At 43.6% G+C, this 21083-nt stretch overlaps 1 long non-coding RNA gene across 2 annotated transcripts in view; it reads right to left on the reverse strand.

The window, feature by feature from the left end:
• The window catches only part of LOC114016588 (uncharacterized), a 67471-nt gene that overhangs the window by 44683 nt on the left and 1705 nt on the right, over nucleotides 1-21083 (reverse strand). The window lies entirely within an intron of this gene.

Genomic DNA, 21083 nt, shown 5'->3' on the forward strand with positions numbered 1-21083 from the left:
CCCGTGTAAGTCAGAAAAGCATAAAAAAGAAATCTTTGATGGCTGCAAAAGATTTTCAAGTAAATGACTGATCACCTTGACAACGCTCAGGTGAAGAAATAGTCATTCCAAAACACACAGCCACCTTCTACAGTCAAATTGAGACCACTTGCAAGCCCAGGATGGCTGAAATGATACACAGTATATTGCCTGCTCACAGGGAAGAGCCGACCCTGGATGCTTGGCCTCAAGACTTCCATCTAATGTCTCCAAATTGAACCAGTCTAGGAGAAAGGGATCAGTGAATCCCAAACCCACTGATGTTTCCTCAGCACAGGGTTTGCTTGCTCTGCGGTAACTTGTTCTGCAACAAGCGAGACCTCCTCCTGAGCAAAGGATGCAGAATCAGGCACGAAAAATGGCATAACTGCTTTTCCCTGGAAAATTCCACCCAACATCTGCACAGCAGCTGGATTTCCCAAGTCTATTATCTCATTTCACTGATCTGAATGGATTTGCTCTCAGAACAGTTGCAGATCTGTATATATTACTCATGGCTTGATTCACCATGGTTTTACCTGAATGAAATAATAATTAGCTACACTGTCTCCCCTCCTCCCACTCCCAAATGCTAATTAATTGCAATTCATGACTGAAAAAAGTGGCACATGAATGGTCACTTCGGTCCAAAACGTTACTCAGTTCTAAAAATCCAAACCAACCCTAGTCACTTCACAGTTCAGAACATTAGTGGCAAATAAGTTCTGCTTCAGTCTCATTCTTTCCATTACTGGAGCCTTAAACACTTTTTTTTTTCTTTTTTTTTTTTTTTTTCCAGATCCAGCCAGAGAGATGCATTGCTAATACACTGGCCCAGCATGGGCACTCTTACTAATCTTGGGCAGTTCTTTAATCCAAGAAAGGTCCCAAAGGAGAAAGTATGACTGCGGTGTTCAGCATGAAGTAAAGACACCAGGCAGGTTCTGGCATCTTAAGTTTGCAGATTTTGATCTACGATCCAGAGCCCCTTACAACAGCTTTGCCATCTCTGTAACTCAAAAGCCATAAATAATTTTACCACAAAACACTTATGCCTCCTACTGAAATGCACGTACATGCCAACAAGTCCTCAACAATGAGGCATTTTACATGAAGATTCAGAAGTACGAAGAACATGTTCAAGGCATTCCCAAGAAGAATTTTACGGGGTCTACTTCCCTTTACATGCTTAATGGTCACAGCTAGGTTTAGAATGAAATGTCACATATTTTCCTCTTCTGTTTTTTAACTTATTGCTGTTTATAACCCTTACACTCAGCAAACAAACTGGGCTATTCAACTCTGCATTTTCTAATGACGCCAGCCTTTATTCTTTCTCCCTATAACAAAAACCCTTTGAAGTCCCATGCCGTTCGTTACACGTATTCTGATATTTCCCCAGCAAGGATGTAATAGGAGCCAAAACAAGCCTCCAGGTGCCAATATTGCACCTGACAAATTAGGCACACGACTGGAAAAGGATGGGCCCATCCTTCTGCTTAATGTTCATTTCCTCTCATTTCCACATTAACAGGAAGTAGTTGGAATGGAAAAAAGGCTTTCCTTAAAGACCCGAACTATCAAAAGGCCTGGAGCTGTTTCTCCTTGCAAACAAAACACTTGGAAGCCAGCTATGTCCTATGATTTGAAGCTCATTTACAATGACTTATTTAACCCCTACTGATGGCACGACGAACAGGATGTTATGATTTATTTAACACTTAAAGCGGGTGTGAGAACAAGGTGGATGGTGCCCTTAGACGTAGTCTTTTCATAATTTATTACTCTAAGTGCTTAATTTTTCCTCAGGGAAGCCTTTGATAGCCGGCTGCTGCAGTGTGGTTAAGTGCGTGCATTAAGCTGTAAAGCAAAAAATATTAATAATAATACTAAAAATAATAACTGTAACAGAAGTTATTATTTCGCATAATAATAACTTGCACATATTGCTCAGCTGGAACTCTGAAGTGATATCCCCATAACAACTGAATTGACTTGAGGACATTTAATGGAGCAACATAAAGATTGTTGAATTTACCTTGTGAAGACTTCAGCTGCACAATCTAGGCACAAACACAAAGCAAACTCACTCTCACAAAATGCTGCACGGCTCCTAGAAGGCCACTGGAGAACCGTAACAAAGCCGGCTAGAAAAAAAAATAAAATGACTAACATCTCCTACGCTGGTACCACAGGGGACCCTGGCCAAGAACAGACTCACAAAAAATGTTACGTCTGACTTGCTTTAAAGTTGAACTGCTGCTTAATAATGTTGTAGCATGCCTCAGAGGGTTTATCTTAAAGCACCTTCTTTTGAATGGTCTGTAATCTTTATCTGGAATACAGGACCATCCTTTAGAAACCGTTTTTATGTCAAAGTTACTCAGTGAAATAATGCATAGATCTCCTACCCTCTGGAGATCAGTGTTCAGCTCTGCTTCATGTCATTACATTGAAGGCCCTTGGTGACTTTAGCAAGCAAGATCTGTAGGAACGCTTGCACCTGTGGATAAAGGATTGCAACCTTGAATGATAAATACATATTTCTGGGGGTTTTTTTCCCTCTTGAGCATGCATGTGTGAGCGTAAGTTGTATTTTAATCTAGACAGGCAGGTAATACATTTCACTTTTAGGAGATGAAGTAACGATTTTAGCAAATTACATTCGTCTCTTTAATCTTATATTTCCATGCACACTGAGTTAAATGTTGTAAAACTATCAATTCTGTCAAAACCTAACAGAAAGAAAACAAGAAACCCTGCAATCTTAATGTCCAAACTGACTGGTGATTATCAGGAATTAAATGTGCAGGAATTCCAAATCTTTTCTGATCGGAGATGTCTAGATGACTTTTGTTTTTCCATAATTGTATGAGGTTCCTACATAGTATTTAAGAATCAATTATATTGCAATTGATGTAATTAACTCTAATAATCCAGTAAAAGTCAGTAGGAGGGCTATTCAAGTCAATAGAAAAGAGGGACTATATTATGAAGGTGTTATTAACCTATACAGATTTTTACTAGACATTTCCTTTTCTTACATAATAAATATACAGTGATGAGGAAGGCTGTCATTATAATTTAATGGGAACAATGGCTCATCACTTCCTTTCCTCTACAAGCCTTGACTAATTCTACATACGGTGTATAAGTAAAATGAAGTTAAATGAATCTCGCAAATTAGCTATTAATCATCCATCAATCATCTGTTGCTCCATGATTAAAATCTGTGTTGCATTCAGAGCTGGGAAAGGTATTTGGGGAGTGGCAGGAGCTACATGTACATCTTCCAGTTCATTTATTCATGCACTTCCATTTTGCATTGCCAAGGGTACTTACTGAAACCAGTCCTGAAGTCAGAGGAAGTCTCCTGAGGAAAGTTTCAGCCCTTCCCAGGATAAAGTAAAACTCTCATTTACATATTTATAGGCATTGCTCTGGCTTTAAGCATTGTGACCTATGAGAGCCTCATTCATGCTTCTGAATTCAGTCAGACAACTCTTTTTGGGGAAAGAAAGCAACACTATGAAGTCAGGGATACTGAGGCAGTGGTCTGCCACATGCCATGCAAAGTGAGGAAGAACATTCCTCTGTCCAAGATCCTAATCTCCTGTTTTACTCTCTAAGCCTTTTGCATTGCCTGATGAGGCAAAAGGGAGTTCCGCTTGAATGTGACTACTAAAATTGGGCTTTTTAGGAACTTCTGTCTTCATCTTCAGCAAGCTGAGCATAAGCCTCATTAGATATAGAAGACTGCATTAGCAGAAGTGCTTGTCTTGACAGTAGACAAAGATCAATCAACTGTGCTACTGTTATTTGATGTACCAGGTGCCTTCTACATGGCTGGCTACAGGTGACCCTCTTGCCTTGCACTCTGGTACCTCAGTCTGGGCAGCTCCCCATGGCATCACGCATCTTTCTCAAAAACCAGAACACACCATTGTGAGCAGCTCCAAAACATACCCAAGTACACAGTGACTTGGTGATATTCCTACATCGAGCTGAGGTGATCAGAAAAGGTCCAGGAGAAGGCAATGACAGACAGTGTTTTATTTATTCTGGTATATCCTCAGTATATGTCACTGAATTTATGCAAAGAATGAGGCTGAGGCTGAGGTTGGGGCTGAGGCTGAGGCTGAGGCTGAGGCTGAGGCTGAGGCTGAGGAGAGGAGCTTTGTTTGTCTGCTGTTAAAATACTTTGTATAAGATCTTGGGAAGAGGATGTAATTTTGAAAGCTCTTCCTATACAGACCCCTCTCCACCTTTGTTCACATGTTTACACTGCTTTGCATAAAACATAGTATGTGTACTCAACTAAAGAAAGAGGGAGCTGTGATGTTGCAATAAATACAACATACAGGAGTCCAGTAAAGCTTTCTAACTACGGTGCTGATTATTTAAAAAAAAAAATCACAGCAGTAGGGCAAGTGCTCTACAGATATCAATAGTTTCACCAGAACTGACCTATGTTACACAGAATGAATGAGCTTTGACTACAGGAACACAGATAGGCAACCCTGCTGACTCCTGCTGAATAAACCTATTGTAAAGCTGGCTAGCAACATCCTTCCAGGGCTCTTGGACTTGTGGCTTCATCTAGTCCGGGACTCCTGAGAGCATTTTTTTTTCTTTATAACAGCATTACACTTTCCTATATTGCTAAACACAGAAGACACTTCTGATGTTCGCATTGCGAGCTTCACTCGCGGCATACTTGATTTGGTGGTGTTTGACAAAGCCTGTGCTTTAATTCAGGAGCCAGTTCTGTGATAACAAGGACATAGAAGGAAAAAGCAGTGCTCCGTGAGGCATTAAACCTCCTTTTTTCTTGTTGCAGGCCAAAGCAAAATGCCCACAGGCATCACACAGACCCACATACCAATAATTAGTTCACCACAGCAGGTATACCTCACCACAAAAGCTGTATTTTGAAAATGAGATCTTTTCTTTTGGGAGAATCACAATGCCTAACTTCTGGGCATGGGAAGTTAGGTTACGATGGGGTGTGAGCAGAATGCAATGCCGCCTGCTGCCAGCGCCTCCCAGGGTCCCAGCTCCGCTGCCCTGCACTGTGCCAGTGCTACACGAGAAGCACACGGGTGTTTTTCAGGTGTCTTTGGAACTGCAAGCCCACGCAAACAAGCTGTGCCAAAAATGATAGACTGAGAACTGTTAAAGTACAGCAATTCAGCAGTCAAAACTTCCTTTATTTAAATCCCCAAACACCACTTAGTTATGTAATAATCTCAGTTCTTCCATGCTCCACGAGCTTGCCTTAAATTGTCTGGAGCAGCTCCTCAGCCGACACAGATAGTCCCAGCCTGCAGAAGGCAGTGGAACTGGGACGGTTCCTACCAGCTGCTGCTTTGCCCCAACTGCAATTGCATTTCACACACAAAAGATGACAATAATCTACAAAAAAAACCAAACCAAAACAAAACAAAAAAAACCCCCACCCTCTCCTCAGTTTGAATTTTCATCTGCAAGAAAAGATTCCAGTGTTTGGGCTTCCATGGAAAATCAATATGGTCTTATCTTTATTTTTTTACTTAAAAAAAAAAATACTTGGGATGACAGTATTAGGTAGCACTGTGAAAAACAACTAAATATAGCAGTAGATCATGGTGGGTGTGAATGGAAAACAAAGGAGTCAGGAGCCGAGCTCCTGCTGCTGTTACGTCACTATAACACCCATAATTATGTTATTATGTACACTGCCCACTTCAACTATATCTGGACACCACTTACCATGATAAAAATCTGATTAATAACATGACATATAATCTTGGTTTCTTTGATGAGCATTAACTTCTGTCTTCTATATTCTTTTTCAAACAGACAGGATATTTGTTTTGCCTCCCTTCTACAGGGAGTTTGGAAGAGAGAACATACAGAAAAAATTAAAAAGGGTGATTTAAAATCTCATTGCTGGACTCATTTTATCTTGGTGTAAAAACATGTTAAGCCACTTACAAAGCATTGCTGTGCATAAATTCTCCTCACAAACGTCTAACTTTTATAAATACTATAACCTACATATAGAAATTCATCTGGACTTGGGTCACACTTAGCTATACAACTGCTATGCCTTTTTACCCTGAGCACCACAGCTTTCAAACTCAAAACGCCCTCGTATGAGGTACCTTGGGGAAGGCTGGTGGGTGGCTCAGGCAAGCGGTGCGGCGAGGACCCCATGGGTTTGGTGCTGGAGGAGACACGGGAGGATGCGCGGTGCCAGCGGTGGGGCGGCTGTCGCTGCTTCCCAGCACCGGACAGCACCATGGGGCACCTCAGGCGGTTCTTGCGGCAGCCCCATCACACCCTCTTTCACTGCCTGTGCCCACAAAAGCAGTACTGCAAATTTCTGCAACTACACTAACATTTGGACAAAGTGAAGTATTTTAAAGGCCCTGAGGCTTGTTTTTTAGCATCTAGAAAGTGAGAGGGGGGAAAAATAAAACTGGCAAAAAAATGAATGAAAAACAGTGCCCTCCAAGATGAAAGATTTTTTTTTTCCTTTAGCTAAATGAATATTGAAAAAACATACATCTTATTATGTCTTCAGCCCCTGAGGTTATCCTAACTGGTTTGTTTCACAATTCACCAGGAAACACCTTCAAGATATTTCTAAGATAACTGTTAACCGTCTGACTTTCATCTACAATAGAGGAAATCTGTATTGCCAACAGCTTGTTCTCAGAATTCCACCTTAAAACAGTTTTAGTACCACCAGACCAGAAGGGTTTGATGCCAAAGAGCTGTTCTGTCCTATTGAAAGCAGAGAATGGCTTCCTCTGCAATATGTACAAAGAGCAAGGAAATTTACTCAATTAATGTGAAACACAAAATGGCATCTGCCATCTGGAGATGCACACAAAAGCCATGGGCAGTCAAACACTTCTTAAGACTTTGGCATGTAAAATTAACATATTTTAAGACTTAAAGGGACATGTGAACTCCTAGTACACGAGCATTTCATTTTTCTCACGGCAAAATAAAACAGACAATAGAATATTTACAGTGTAATGTCACAGAAACAACAGTGCTAACCACCTACAAAAATTTGTCTGTGTTATCAAGACTGCCATTTGTATACTGCTGGATAGGAACTGAGAAGTTATTTTTTTAAATAAGCATTTTTAAACAGTGGACCGAAATATGCTTTCACTGAACTTTACAACTGCACTAAAGTGTGCTCTCTTACTGAGACTGGTGTAAAAGTCTTGTTGTTTCTTCTTGTGTGCAACACTGTGCAACCACTCTGGATTTACTTTTCATTACAAAAACAGAGTGATGCTGACTGGTCAAGTTTAGTGCAGATTCAAATTGTACAGAAGGGGCTGCCTTTACTCCAAGCATTTTTAAATATTCTTTTCTTGAATAAAATGAAGAAAGTTCAGCTTCAGTGTCTGTTCCCTTTTGTGTATTAAAAAAAAGCATACTGCTTTAAAAAAACCAGGACATATGGCATCTAAGTGGTCACCACCATAAATTATTCAACCTCTGCTCACTCCACAAACATAAATCTAACAAAATGCAAAACCTGAGGCCTCACCGCCAAACTCATGGTCACGTGTCCTCAGCGGTGTCTTCAGCACACATTTGGCCACACAGATCTGGTCACCCCATCCAAATTTTTAATCCAGACACCCACTGTGATATACAAATTTACCTGCTTTTTACTCTACCTGCATCCTCAGTTTTGACATTCCCCAGGATCACCTGAGCTGAGCCCTGCTATGTTTCAGGGTACTGCCCTTTCACCCTGCCTGTTAGCTGAAAACACAGGACCAGCTACACAAACCCTGTCTCATGCATCATGCTGCAGAGAGAATGACAAAAGCAGGGGTGGGTGGTGGGTGGGAGGTGGAAATCAAATCCGTTCCTGCCTGAGACAGTGTGTGGTTCGGCAGCGATCTCCTGAGTGATGTTGCTCAGGATGAGCAGGATGCATGTATAAATCGGCCACATTTGTCTTGCAATAGCAACTTTAATTCAGGCACCCTACAACTTTGCAGTGATATTCCCAACTCTCTTCTAGCAGATGCTCTTTTTTTTTTTAAAAAAAAAAAAAAAGCATCAAAGTGAACATTTCAGAGTACACAAGAAAGTTGGTTTACAGAGGAATGCAGAGCCAAGGACACCGAACGTGCAAGTACTTAGTCATGTGAATTATGATAATGTAACCAGTACAATACAGTGAGATTATAGACATTGCATTTATTCAGTTGTGTAGGAAAAGGGAGGCAATTAGCTTAGTGAAGCTGGAGTATTAATGAAGGAGTGTCAGCTGAAAAAACTTAAATAGTGAATCTGTCACTCACTTCACAAGTTTCCTCGTTTATTATATTGACAAAGATTTGTTTTTTAAGATTTAGTTTTGCTGATTAATTTTTAATTAAAGTACTCTCAAAGGTAACCCAATAAAAAAAATAATATGAAGCAGAAGTCATCATTCCAGTTATCAACATTCATGTGGCCCATACATTTTGTGCTACACTGTATAGCAAAAAAAAAAGTACATCAAACTGTACACTCAGCCAGAAAAAGAGCACTGAAAATGCACTAAAGCATCATTTAAATTTTATTTACCAGTTTGTTGATTTGTGCTTGCATTTGCGAGAGTGTGTCTGTGAGAGGAGAAACAGAGACAGAGACAGAGAGAGGGGGAAGAAAATGACTCATGACTGACAATGTTACCATGTAAATGGTCATAGTTGTGGGCTTCCCTGGGGGATTTTGTAATACCACAGCAAAAATCTAGCTAGCCTGCAATTACCGTGCCGGCAGCAAGTCCCTCTAGCATGAGCCATAATGTCTGGCTACAGCTGGTGGGAGCGATCTGGCTGTGTCCCCCACCGGGAGCATCCTGGGCTCTGGGGACCGGGTGGCTGGCACGGGGCAAAGCTGCTGGCACAAGCTGACACCTCCAGGCAGGCAGAGCTCTCCCAAAAACTACTTCCCACAGAGCAACGTGAAAGTGGAGAGACCAGAGCTGGTGTTCAGAGCTACCAGCCCAAGACTTTTCAAAATCACTGAAAAAGGAACACATTTATTACAAAAAACCTGTTTAGGCAGCTTTCATGCACAGCTCCTCTCTTAGCACGTGTGTGTACATTTGGAGTATGATGCCCAGCCATCTTCTCCTAGGGCAGAATCCCATCTTGCAAAAGAAACCCTCACTGCCACTGATGTGAAGGACTCTGTGTTAAAAATAAAAATACGGTCCTCAGCAAAACAGAGAAAGGTTCCCGGGTGAGGAGCGTGAACCCATGCCAGTGACAGACTTGAAGTGCAACATGACGGAGATGCTGCTGTAACTGGACAGTTGAGGGATGAGCTGGGGTTTCCAGGCATGTCACGGGGATGACATCCCATGGCTCCGGGGGCCGGGGCTGCTGAGCCCGCTGCCGGCCAATCCTTGGAGTGTCACTTACATGAGCTCCAAAGTAATCTTCTGGACCACCCTTCAGGAAAAAGATAAGATGTCATGATCAGCTAATAGGAAGTGACAAGAAGAGATAAAATGGATTGGGAGGGAGGGAAGGTTTTGAACTGAAAAGGCATTATTCTTTCCTCTAATGCCAACCCTGCTAACAATAGGGCTGAGTTAATTAATGAACTATTCAAGCACTTTCATCCATTTTTACATATAACATTAATTTTTGTACAGATAAATATAACACAATTAACCTGTAGTTTGTTAAACAATCATACATGGCAATCCTTTCAATCTAGTGGGGAAAACACTTTTACAGAAAAAAGAATTTAATTAGGGAAAAAGATTGTGAAGAGTCTTTGTTCGTCTACTCTTCCAGCCATTGCCTTCCATCTGGCACAGGAACCCATTACCAAGACATCTGAGCATCTTCCACAAAAAAATAAACCAACAAACCACAAAAAAAACAAAAAAAAAACCCCAAACAAACAAAAAAAAAACCCTGACCAACCAAAAAAACCCAAACCAAAACACAAAACCCCAACAAAACATCTCCAAAATATAAACCCACAGAAAAAAACTCAAACCATCAACCAAACCCCTAAGTTTCTGGCTTTCCTTCCTCTTGAGGGTAGAAAATCCTATCTGTCAGACTGAGTTCACTTGCAATTAAGAAATCTGCTTCACTCCTAAGAGAATGTTAGCACATCATTTGACAAAGTCCCACTGAGCATGCAGCGAGAGAAGTTTCTCCCCAAGTGCTGCTCCAGTGGCACCTGTAACTGGGGAGGATGTGTCTTACGCCCTGCAACCACCCCGCTGCACACACACAAAGCCCCCGGTACTCGGTCAACTCCGCAAACTTCAACAAGAACCTAATCAGAAGTACCAGGCTTTTAAGATCGTAGCACTGCCGTGATGATAATCAGTTTGGTGGGGGGAGAAGCGTTTCTGGTGGGTACAAATCCCAGGACAAGGGGGAGCGATCTCCGTGCAGCAGCTGTGTGAATGGCAAGTAACAGCAGCGAACTGCTGCCTTCGGTGGAGAGCCGAGTGCGTACTACAGACACAAAAAGGCTCCCTTTACACTGTAAAGAATTCAGAGCTTAATCAAGCCACAATATGTTTTGAGGCTTTTGCCAAAAAGTACAAAAAACTGTAGTCAGTGTAGCTAAGCATTTGATAACAAGCATGGTTTCTTCTGTTCAACGTATTTTCCTGGTGTATTTGTTTGTAAAGGTAGAGATAAGTATAGTAACACAATCTGTTCTTTAATATCATAGGCAAAGAAAAATCACTAGTCACTAGCTACAACAGTTTACAATCTTTGTGAGACAGCTGCAAGTATATGTTTATTTTTTTATTCTAAATATCTCAGATGGAGCCTGATCCTTAAAAACCTTCTTCCCTCCAATGATGCTCGTCTGCAACAATAATGTTAATGAAAACCAACTGCTGATGTTAGGAAAGAAAAGAAGATGAGGCTCAGATATCCCATACAATGCTTGTAATGGTTATTTTCACTAAAGATAAGAAAGCAGACTTGTATGTGCAATATCACAGAAACAAGCCATTCTGCCCCTATCTACAATTTTGACAGTTATCTATGGAAAATGGAGACTTAAAAAACTCTTAAGAGTAATTATTAGAAATCATAGCCAAAATAACATACATCAGCCTTGATTAGTTACATGAAAAAGCAGCCTTAAATTGATAGTTTAAAAACAGGAAAATTAGCAGTATGATTAAGTATGAATGGCTAATAAAAAGAATTTTGCTAAAACAGATTAAGGTTCAGATCAAGGTCACAAAAGGAACTGATTGAGGAAAACTGTCATTTTTGCTGGGACTCAGTAGCTGTTTTAGCAACGCTGTTTCCTCTGAATCAGTCTTGTAATGAGAAATTATACTGCTGGGGTTAATAAAGACTTGGCATGTTTGCCCCAAAATTTCAGTTAAAACACTGTGGTTAAAAAGGCAAATTCCTTGTGTGTAAGTAGATGGAAAGGGATATAACTAAGCTAAGTAACCTCTAGTAAAGGTTATAAGTGAATATAAAATAAGGTGAATTTACACTGCAGTTCCAGTTCTCATGTTTGTTGTAAATTCACCCAGGAAAAAGAAAAATCTGCAAGTGACCCAAATCCCCCTTTGTCCCCCTGTTTCTTCCAAAATAAACAGCTTCTAGTCCCAGAACCCCATTAGCAGAGGCTAGGCAGAGAAGAGCTTTACTAATGGGGGTCTAAGATTCGCCTTTCTGCCAGCTTCGCCCCTTGGCTGCGGATAACCTCCAGAAGGGTATGTCTCTGCTCCTTTTTCTGTCCTGATGGGTCAGGAGCTGAGCAAAGGCCTGTTTTGGTACAGAATTTTTACCATCCGTACGTATGGTCTGAAATTCAGTGCTCCCAAGGGAAAGATTTACAGGGAGGCTTTTCCCAGGCAAAGCTCGTCTTCCTGCGTGCAGGTGCCGGTGGTCCTCTGCTGCGAAGGGGGTAGTGCTAGTGCCTAGAAGATATGGGCACAGCTGACCTCAGGAATTTCAGAGCAGAAGCAATCTTTTGCATGCAATTCCCCTCCGCAAACTACTCTAGTTTCTTGTCATCCCACTTGCAGGCAGCTGGGGTGATCCCTGAAGAGGCCAAAGAGCTGATGTGTGTTACATTGCCTCGTATTTTCACCTTGTCCCGACGGCACGTAAGAGAAAGAGGGAGGGACCACAAGCATTCAGGTTGCTCTCCACCACCTCAGTGCTCCCAGTGCCACGGGACCTCGGTGCCACCAAGCTGCATGGCAGCAGCACACCCAGCTGCCCTCCAGAGAGGTTTTGTTCAGAGCGTGCAATTCTACACACATGCACGGGTCCAGGCTCCACAGGCAGGACCAGCTGTCCAGTGAGGAGAATTTTAACATCAGTGAAACTATTCAGTGATAACCCCTGCTTCATGGATACAACGCTCCGGTGAAATAAATCATCATGTCTAAAAGCTGGGGGCTACGAGGGGCTGGGATTTTTACTCCTTGGGTTATTTCCTCCTGGGCTGGTACTTTGCACAGGAAGCAGCTGGCACGTCTGGCCTGCGACGGGAGCTGCCGCAGCCCTCCTGAGCATTGGGTTGCTGCTCGGTGGCATAAGCTATTGTTGTCGTTACTACTATCGCCAGACCTGATCGGGGTCAGCAAGCCAACGTGAGACCTGTTGTATAACCTAGCAATAAAAAGACAGTCCTTGTCCCAGAACACACTCGGGCTGGTTTTCTGACAAGCTGTAACAGGTTCTGCGGCGGCACCTTTTCTGTTGCTAAATAAAGAACTTCTGTCTTGCAGAGCCTAAACCCATTGCTGAAAGATTGAAAGGAAAACGAACTAATAGGACAAAGGGGCTGTGTGTGGGACTGTTTTTAACATTTGTTTGTTTTGATCTTAGTTGCAAGTAATTCACATAAAGCGAAGCGCATTGACACTCCGAAGAAAATAACTACTCAATTTTAGAAAGGACAACTGCTTGCAGACCAAACCAAATGCAAAAAATCAGAATCATCCCGATAAGATTACTGGGCCAGAAATCACATTTTTATTAGTACATAAAACACGTGTCACTTGACAATGAGTATCTGCAGCATAGAGTGAAATAACCCTCCAGCAGCAAAGTCAATATTTAAATCAATATCTCTGGTAAGGAAAATATCTTACTCATTGATATAGATTGTATTTTTTTCCTTATGAATCTCTCAGGAGGCAAACAGCATATTTCTGTTGTAAAAGCAACTAAACAGTATTGCCAAACTGGTCTAATCATTCCTAGAATTCAACAGCATGATGCTCTGAAATTATTAATGTTGTTATAAATGCCATTTGACCTCTATGTCAGGGATGTATCTCCTTTCCAGAAAAAGGCACCTACATTATTTTGGCCCTGACACTGCTGAGTGTGAGCCCAGTAACTTCAGTGGGAGCTTAGGGCACTCTGGATGAATTTTTTTCATTACGTAGGTACGTAATGATTCAGCTACTCAAGGCTAAAATCCATAAGAGACGTTAGTGCCTTCATGTTAATTGCTGCAACATCCTCCATCCACTCCAGCAAAGCTGTGCAGCATTACAGAAAGGCTCACAGATTGCCAAGGCCAGAAAGAGGATCAGCACGCAGAGTACGCCCCAGTGGCACGCACCATCACCCGGGCTGAGGGACTCCTGGGCCCCCCTCCCCGGGACAGTGACGTATTTCGCATTACAGAGCCATTATAGATAGGTAAAATACACAATCCTGGAAGCACAGCACTACCCCTTCCCAGTCTCTCATTTTAAGCACCTTTCACGAAGTCAAGCTCACTTGTTTCTTCTCCTTTTAACCCTGTGATAATTTGGTTCCTTTCTGCAATGCGATAAAATCCTCCAAGGAGTGGTAAGAACGATCCCAGCCCACAGCCTGGTGGCCAGCACACTTTTTATAGAGGAGAGAGCCATGAATTTGCTTGGCTTTGGGACAAGGAACCTGATAAACACAAATTTCCCACACCTAGGAGAGACACCCTAACTTATAGGCTATCCTATGAAAGATGGGAACTGACACCACCATGAGGACATCTTGCAAAGAAAGCAGTGCTGGGTGCAGTGGTGTTGGAGCCCATTGGCGTGGGCAAAGCCAGCGCACTGACTCCTGAAAGATTCCCAGATGCCCCTGTACATAGCTGCACACTGAGGGATGGCTTTCGCAAACACAGAAACAGCACCGGAGCACCTCAGGGGCTGGATGATCCGTGATGGCAGTTTGTATACAGACACCTAGAGACAGCCTATGCTCTGCTTTAGGCTCCTACATCCATTGGCTCATTCAGGACCTTACAAAACTGTTCAGACACCTGTGTCCTATGAAAACTAATAGCATAGCACTTGCAACTGTTTCGAAGTGCTGTTAGATGCCTCGCTGCCCCTGAAAAAGTTGTCCCTCGATGCCTTGTGGGACTGAGTCCTTAGAGGCGACAGATCGTATGCATTCTTCAGATAATGGGAATGACTTCTTATTAGAAAAGATGGGTTCTTGAAACTATATAATATAAAAACAATTTAATTCAGCGCGCGCGCGCTGCGCGCGCACACACACACACACACACAAAAGAGTTTTCCCCAGGTTATAATCCCTCTACAGATATATCTTCCTCTTTCTTAAAACCGCCAACGAACCAAAAGAAGGTAAGTCTAAAAAATTAAACTACGTTTCCTGTTCAATACCAGCTTTGATTACTCAGCGGGGTAGGCACAGTTTAAAACTATCCAATGTGCTTCTTTTTCTCCTGCTTTATGATTTTTAAACTTCTTAAGACTTTTAATGCAAGTACTAGGACAGGGCAACACAAAGTATTTTTTCATGTGCTTTTAACCCCTCCACATGGAAGTTGCTGAAACAGTTCAGAATTTTGAACCTCGGTAGGGTGGCGCTGGCTAAGATCTGTCCCTCTCTGGTAGCTCTTCCGATATGATTAATAGAAAGAAAGATGCATCGGGATTAGTTTTTGTACAAGACAACAGTGTGCATCCCCAAGGTCTTCATTTACAAAGAACAATCTGGAAAGCTTCCCAAATTTTGTTTTTAAACTCTTGTCCAGCATCGCTTTGGCCCATGCTGCAGGTAAGGGATGCTTTGGTCAAAAGAGATGGAAAGCTATTCAGCGAGGTAAGCAGTGACTGATTTAACCAAACCCATACTAAGCATAAACCGTATCAGAGGAACAGATCAGAGTTGAAGCTAAAATCAGCTCCCACCTCGCAGCCTTTCCTGTAATACAGTATGAATCAGAACCTCCATTTGCCAGAGTTTTGCATTTGACTTCTAAACAGACTCAGTGATTACACCTCCTGGAGGTGCAACTGCGTGTGACACCAGGAGAATTCAATGCCAATGGAAAGCAAAAGGTTTTCTGACTCTCAAGAGATGGTTTCCTCCTCAGCAGGGTTGATGTGACAAATGATCATCACTTCCAGAGTCTGTCTGTGAATTAATTTACCAAGGGAATTCCCGTCCCGTCAGCGTTGATCCAGCAGCATGCACAAACACGGGGCCACAGCACCAGCTGATGTAAACTGGGAAGGCTCTGCTTGATCCGGCTGACATCGGACATTCACTTACAATTTCTGAATGGAGAATTAAAAGGAAGAGTGGGATGACACACCCACAGCATTGCTAGTTTGGAGGGGGTTGAAAGCAAATTGACAAAACATCTGCTACCAGAGAAACGCTAATGCTACCTCTATCGCCACAGAAGGATTCTTTGAGGAATCTGGGAGACAAGCATAAACACGGAGCTTTGCAATGTGCCTGGAAATGCATTTGACCCGATGAGCCTTGGTGAAGCCAGGTACCCAGGGCCATGTAAGGATGGAAGTGACAAGAGGTTGCAGACCGGTGGCAGCGGCTTGGATGAGAATTTCTGCGTGGGATAAAGCGGGTGGAAATGTTTTTTCCTTTCAGCATTCCGTCCAACCCGTTGCAAGGAGCAGGCTGGGGAAGAGCAAGGCCCTGTGTGAGACAGAAACACATCGCAGCAGCTTACACTGGAGGCAGAGTACGTAACTCTGCTCCATCCATCCACATGGACCTGCATGGTTTTAGAGGGGCTCCACCCAATTTCTGTAAATGCAAACCTGCACGGCCTCATTTACATCAGGGTGCTCCTTCCTAGCTGACAGCCAGGCAACCCTGAGCAATCAGGGATACCTCTCCTATTTGCAAAGCCTGCCCTGTGCTGTTTAGCTTGGTAAAGCACAAATGGTTAATCTGAAAAGCAATCTGGCAGAAACGGGGTTTGGGAACAAATTCACCAAACTTACACAGTGGCGTTTAAACCGAGCAGGACATTAGCTGATACTCAGTGGGCAAACTTAATGGCCAACGTCACTCTATTAGCCTTTTCCCATGAAAAACCTGCACCCTAGGTGCTACCAAGTGCTAATTTGTTAAGAAAGCCTTAATTGAGTGACAGTTAATTATTGACAGATTTGAACTACTTTATCTCTCAATCAAAACCTGGCTCTGTCCCAGGCAGCAAGCAATTTACAGCCACAAAGGTAAATCTGGCCACGTGCAAGCTTTTTATGCTGAGCCTGATGGCTCTCCCTCCCCCACCCCAAGTTTCTGCTAAAATTTCTCTCTGAAGGAGCCGATGATCCCCTGGTGATCACCAGCCCACGTCAAGGTGGTTACCCTGCTTAACCCCACTTGGCAGAGTGGGAATTACTGAGGGGGACATCCATCTGGAGCTGCCTGAGATAAGAGGTGTCCAGTGTTAATAAACAGGCTTCCTCTACACCTCAGCAGGGCCTTCCTTTTCTAAACAGTCTTCCTTTAATGTTGTAAAATGTTTTTTTTCCATTTACTCAACGATCATGCCTTTGACAGTGGGGGAGGGCCAAGGGAAAGAGAAAAGGGTGAGGGGAAGAGGAGAGGAGAGGAGAGGAGAGGAGAGGAGAGGAGAGGAGAGGAGAGGAGAGGAGAGGAGAGGAGAGGAGAGGAGAGGAGAGGAGAGGAGAGGAGAGGAGAGGAGAGGAGAGGAGAGGAGAGGAGAGGAAAGGAGAGAGGAGAGGAGAGGAGAGGAGAAAATTAAGACTCAGCATATGTTTCTAAGGCATTGAGACACCTGCTTTTGAAATTATGTTACTAATGCTAAAAGTTCTCCCAGCCTGGCTGTTTTGCTTGCCTTCTGCACACAAACAACACGTTTTTGCTTGCCTTCTGCACACAAACAACACGTGAAGAAAGAAAAAGAGGAAAAAAAAGAAAGAAAGAGAAGTAAGGAAAAATAACAAAAGGATGAAAGAAAGGAAAAGAAAGGGCTAAAGATTAAAAGAAAGAGAGAGAAAGAAAAAGAAAGAAATAAAGAGAGAAAGAGAAGAAAGAAAGAAAGGAAAAAGAAAGAAAGAAAAGAAAGAAAGAAAGAAAGAAAGAAAGAAGAAAGAAAGAAAGAAAGAAAGAAAGAAAGAAAGAAAAGAGAAAAGAAAAGAAAGAAAGAAAGAAAGAAAGAAAGAAAAAGAAAGAAAGAAAAAAGAAAGAAAGAAAGAAAGAAAGAAAGAAAAAGAAAGAAAAGAAAGAAAGGAAAAAGAAAAGAAAGAAAGAAAGAAAGAAAGAAGAAAGAAAGAAAAAGAAAGAAAGAAAGAAAGAAAGAAAGAAAGAAAGAAAGAAAGAAAAAGAAAGAAAGAAGAAAGAAAGAAAGAAAGAAAGAAAGAAAGAAAGAAGAAAGAAAGAAAGAAAGAAAGAAAGAAAGAAAGAAAGAAAGAAAGAAGAAAGAAAGAAAGAAAGAAAGAAAGGAAAAAGAAAGAAAGAGGAAGGAAGAAAGAGAAGGAAGAGAAAAATAAAAAAGAAGGGAAGAGAGAAAGAGAGAGGAAGAAAGACAGAGATGGAAGGAAAATGAATATATTATAGTAGCAGTAGTAGTAACCGCAGCGGTATCACAGTCATTCACTGCAATATGTCTAAACATTCATAAATGTTTTATGCATCCTAAAATGCCATGTACAAGGGATACGGCATCCCACTGAGGTTAATGAATGAATGAGGTGCCCTTGAAGGTTAATTTGCGCAAACAAAAGGTCAAGGGACATCTTCAAAACAAAATATTGATTAAAGCAAGTTAAATGTTTTGACTTGAAGGAGACATGAAGGATTAAAAAGCAAAATAAAGCAGTATGGATAAGAAAGGAACAGGAAAGAAAAAACATCACCCCCAGACACAAAGGAAATGGTAGAAAACATATCTGAATCAGCTAGTCATCTGCTAACAAGCTGTAAAGATTTCCAATGACAAGTTGTCACATTAGTTTAGTGAAACTGAAGCAGCACTTATCCCTTTTCCTGTGCTTAATCTCTCAGCGAGCTGCACAGAAACATGCTACCATGTTTAATAGGATTAGTTTAGTTCACTTTCTCCTCTCTGGAGGTTGTGAGGTTTTTGGTTGGGTCTTTTTGTTTGGGGTTTTTTTTTTCTTTTCTATTATTATTTTATTTTTTAACAATTCTATTTCCATCAATACCAGGTTCTTGAATTAAATTGCACTCTGCTGAACCACCTAGGTTGCATTCACTCTCCAGGTTAAAGGCATTTTGTTCCAAAGGTTTCCTTTTTGAAAGGAGGAGCCAGGGCAAAGGGAAGAGAGGAAAGGCTCCAAATTCAGCAATTACACACATCAGGCACCCAGTTCTCCTTTCTCACACACACTGATGATGCTTTATTGATATCAGTAGAGTTATTTTTAATTCACATCAGCATAAGCAAGAGCAGCATCAGGCCTTTGTGGTTGCAGGGTGTTCTCCTTTCTTTGCATGAGAGTAGTTGGACCTTCCCCACCACTGAAGAAAAAAAAAAAAAAAAAGAACAAAGGAAAAAGAAAAGAAAAAAAGAAAATCCACTAGTATTTGTAGCCCCATTCCCTCATTTAGTTGGAACAGACACAGCAAGGAAAATGATCAAAGAAAAGGCAGTTTCAACAATATACCCCTGTCACTTTCAATTTTGTTGTCAGACTCCAGAGGGACAGAGGAATCACCCATGGTCACGGGCACACTGCAAAAGTTTTCCTAAGTTTCTTGCATCTGTTTTGTTGTTGTTGTTTTTTTTGGGGGGTCCCCCTTAAAGAAAGAAATGCAAGCACGGAAAGCTGTCAGCTTGCAACAAACCTTTTCTCTTCAGAGGCAACAAAATTTGGAGGAGGATTTCATTCTGATGGGACAAACCTTGCAGCTGAACCTAGACCTGACAACCCCCATATCTGGAGGAAACCTAAAGTTTGTGAAAAACATACCAAGTGTTAGGCAGAGGCAGAGCAGCAAGAGAAGAGAACCCACAGACCTGAGCACACCCAGGCTTTGAATCCAAACTTCGTGAACGTAGATTGCTTTTTGTTGGGATCCCATATGCCCATAACTCAGAAAATAAACAGTTTGACTACCTTATAATCTATTAATGACCAAGAAGGCCACTGGACCAAGGACTCAGTAACTACTTCGGGATCTGTTAATTACTAAGAAAACAACCTAGTAACTATCTTATGATCTGTAAATTACCAGGCAAAGGACTTGGTAATTCTACAGGACTTTGAAGATGCACTGGAATCTACTACAGTTTGCTAGCGGGGACCACGCCTGCCATCGGTCAGGGGACTGGGGTGGGCAGCAAGGGACAGCAACAGCCACGCACCCAGCCACAGCGGCAGGAGGCTGCCCCGCCACTGCCCAAGGCGTCGGGCCCTGGAGCCGGCACCGGGGACAACTCTGCTCACTACAAATCCTGAACGGGAGCTGCTGGCACGGGGGTCCTCCAGACCCCCTCTGAGGGATTAAATTCTGGAGGAAGAGCTTTTCCTCCACTTCAAAAATGTAGGTGATGGGGTGGGGGGATTATTTTTGCTGCCAAGCTTTGAGACATCAATTTGCATTCCTTCAGGGCTGTCTATCCTCCGGGATTAAAATCCGGGATTAAAAGAGAGGAAGGGTCTGGAGCACTCAGTGTCCAAGACGGTGGGCGAGTGAGTGGAAAGCATGCATTTAATTCCAGTTGGCCTTGGTGTGGCAGGTCATAGGGCCGGTGTGTTTAGCCCTGAAAAAGCTGCAAGACACGGGGCTGGAGGAAGGTGCCCTGCAAGCAGCTACGGAAAGGGGTCGGGTGGCAGGTGGGAGCCTGCACACATGGTACCCACGGCCGGGGCCCGGCTGGCTGCTACTGCGCTGCCACATGACCTTGGGGACATCGCTTCACTCCCGGTGCCTCAGTTTCTCTTTTGGGTAAATCAGCAGTCGTTGAAGTTAAGTTGAGCCCCGGTGGCGACAAGCTTAGTGTCGGCGGCAGCTATTTACTTATTTATTAGAGTTTGCACGATTCAGCTTCATCTCTACATGTATCCCAGTGTCCTTTAAAAGAAAAAAAAAAAAAAAAAAAAAGAAAAAATAAAAGGAAAGAATTCAAGCGAGTCATTCACCCGCCAAATTTAGCCTATCTGCCCCTGCGTCCAGGCGCACTTCTGCGCCCTTGTTCCGCAGCCCCTGCAGCACTTACAGCGACAACGGGAGCCGAACGTGTCACCCCGGCCAGCCGAGCCCCGCAGGAGCGCAGGGAGCGAGCTCTGCCGCCGGAGCCGGGCCGGGCCGCCTCCCCGCGCCCGCGGAGGGCCGCGCAGCGCTGGTGGGCCGCCCCGGGGCCGCTCGCCGTCGGGGTGCCGCGGGCCCGCTGCCCCAGACCCGCCGCTGCCCGCTGGCGGGGGGACCGGCGCCCCGGTTTCTCAGGGTGTCACCTTAAACACCTGGCGGCGGTGCCGTCGCGGCGGGCAGAGGCTCCCGCGGGCCGGGAGGGCGCGACGGGCAGCGGGCACCACTCCGGGGCCGCCCGGCGCCCGGGCTGGGGGACGGCAGCGGTAGCAGCGGAGCGCCCCGGGACGCGCCCCGTTGCACCGGGGATTTGCCGTCACCCACGGCGCTGAGGCGGCCAGCGCCGGGACGGGCCCCGGAGCCAGGCACGGCACGCACAGCTTGCGGGGGCGCCCGGCGAGAAGCGGCCTCTCCCGCCGCCGCGGGGGCCGGGGGGGCAGCGGTTTTAAGCGGCCCCCCGGCCCTGCACCGCGGCGACCGCGCCGGGGCTGCTGC

Source organism: Falco cherrug, chromosome 13 (assembly GCF_023634085.1).
Source record: "Falco cherrug isolate bFalChe1 chromosome 13, bFalChe1.pri, whole genome shotgun sequence".
NCBI classification, from domain to species: domain Eukaryota; kingdom Metazoa; phylum Chordata; class Aves; order Falconiformes; family Falconidae; genus Falco; species Falco cherrug.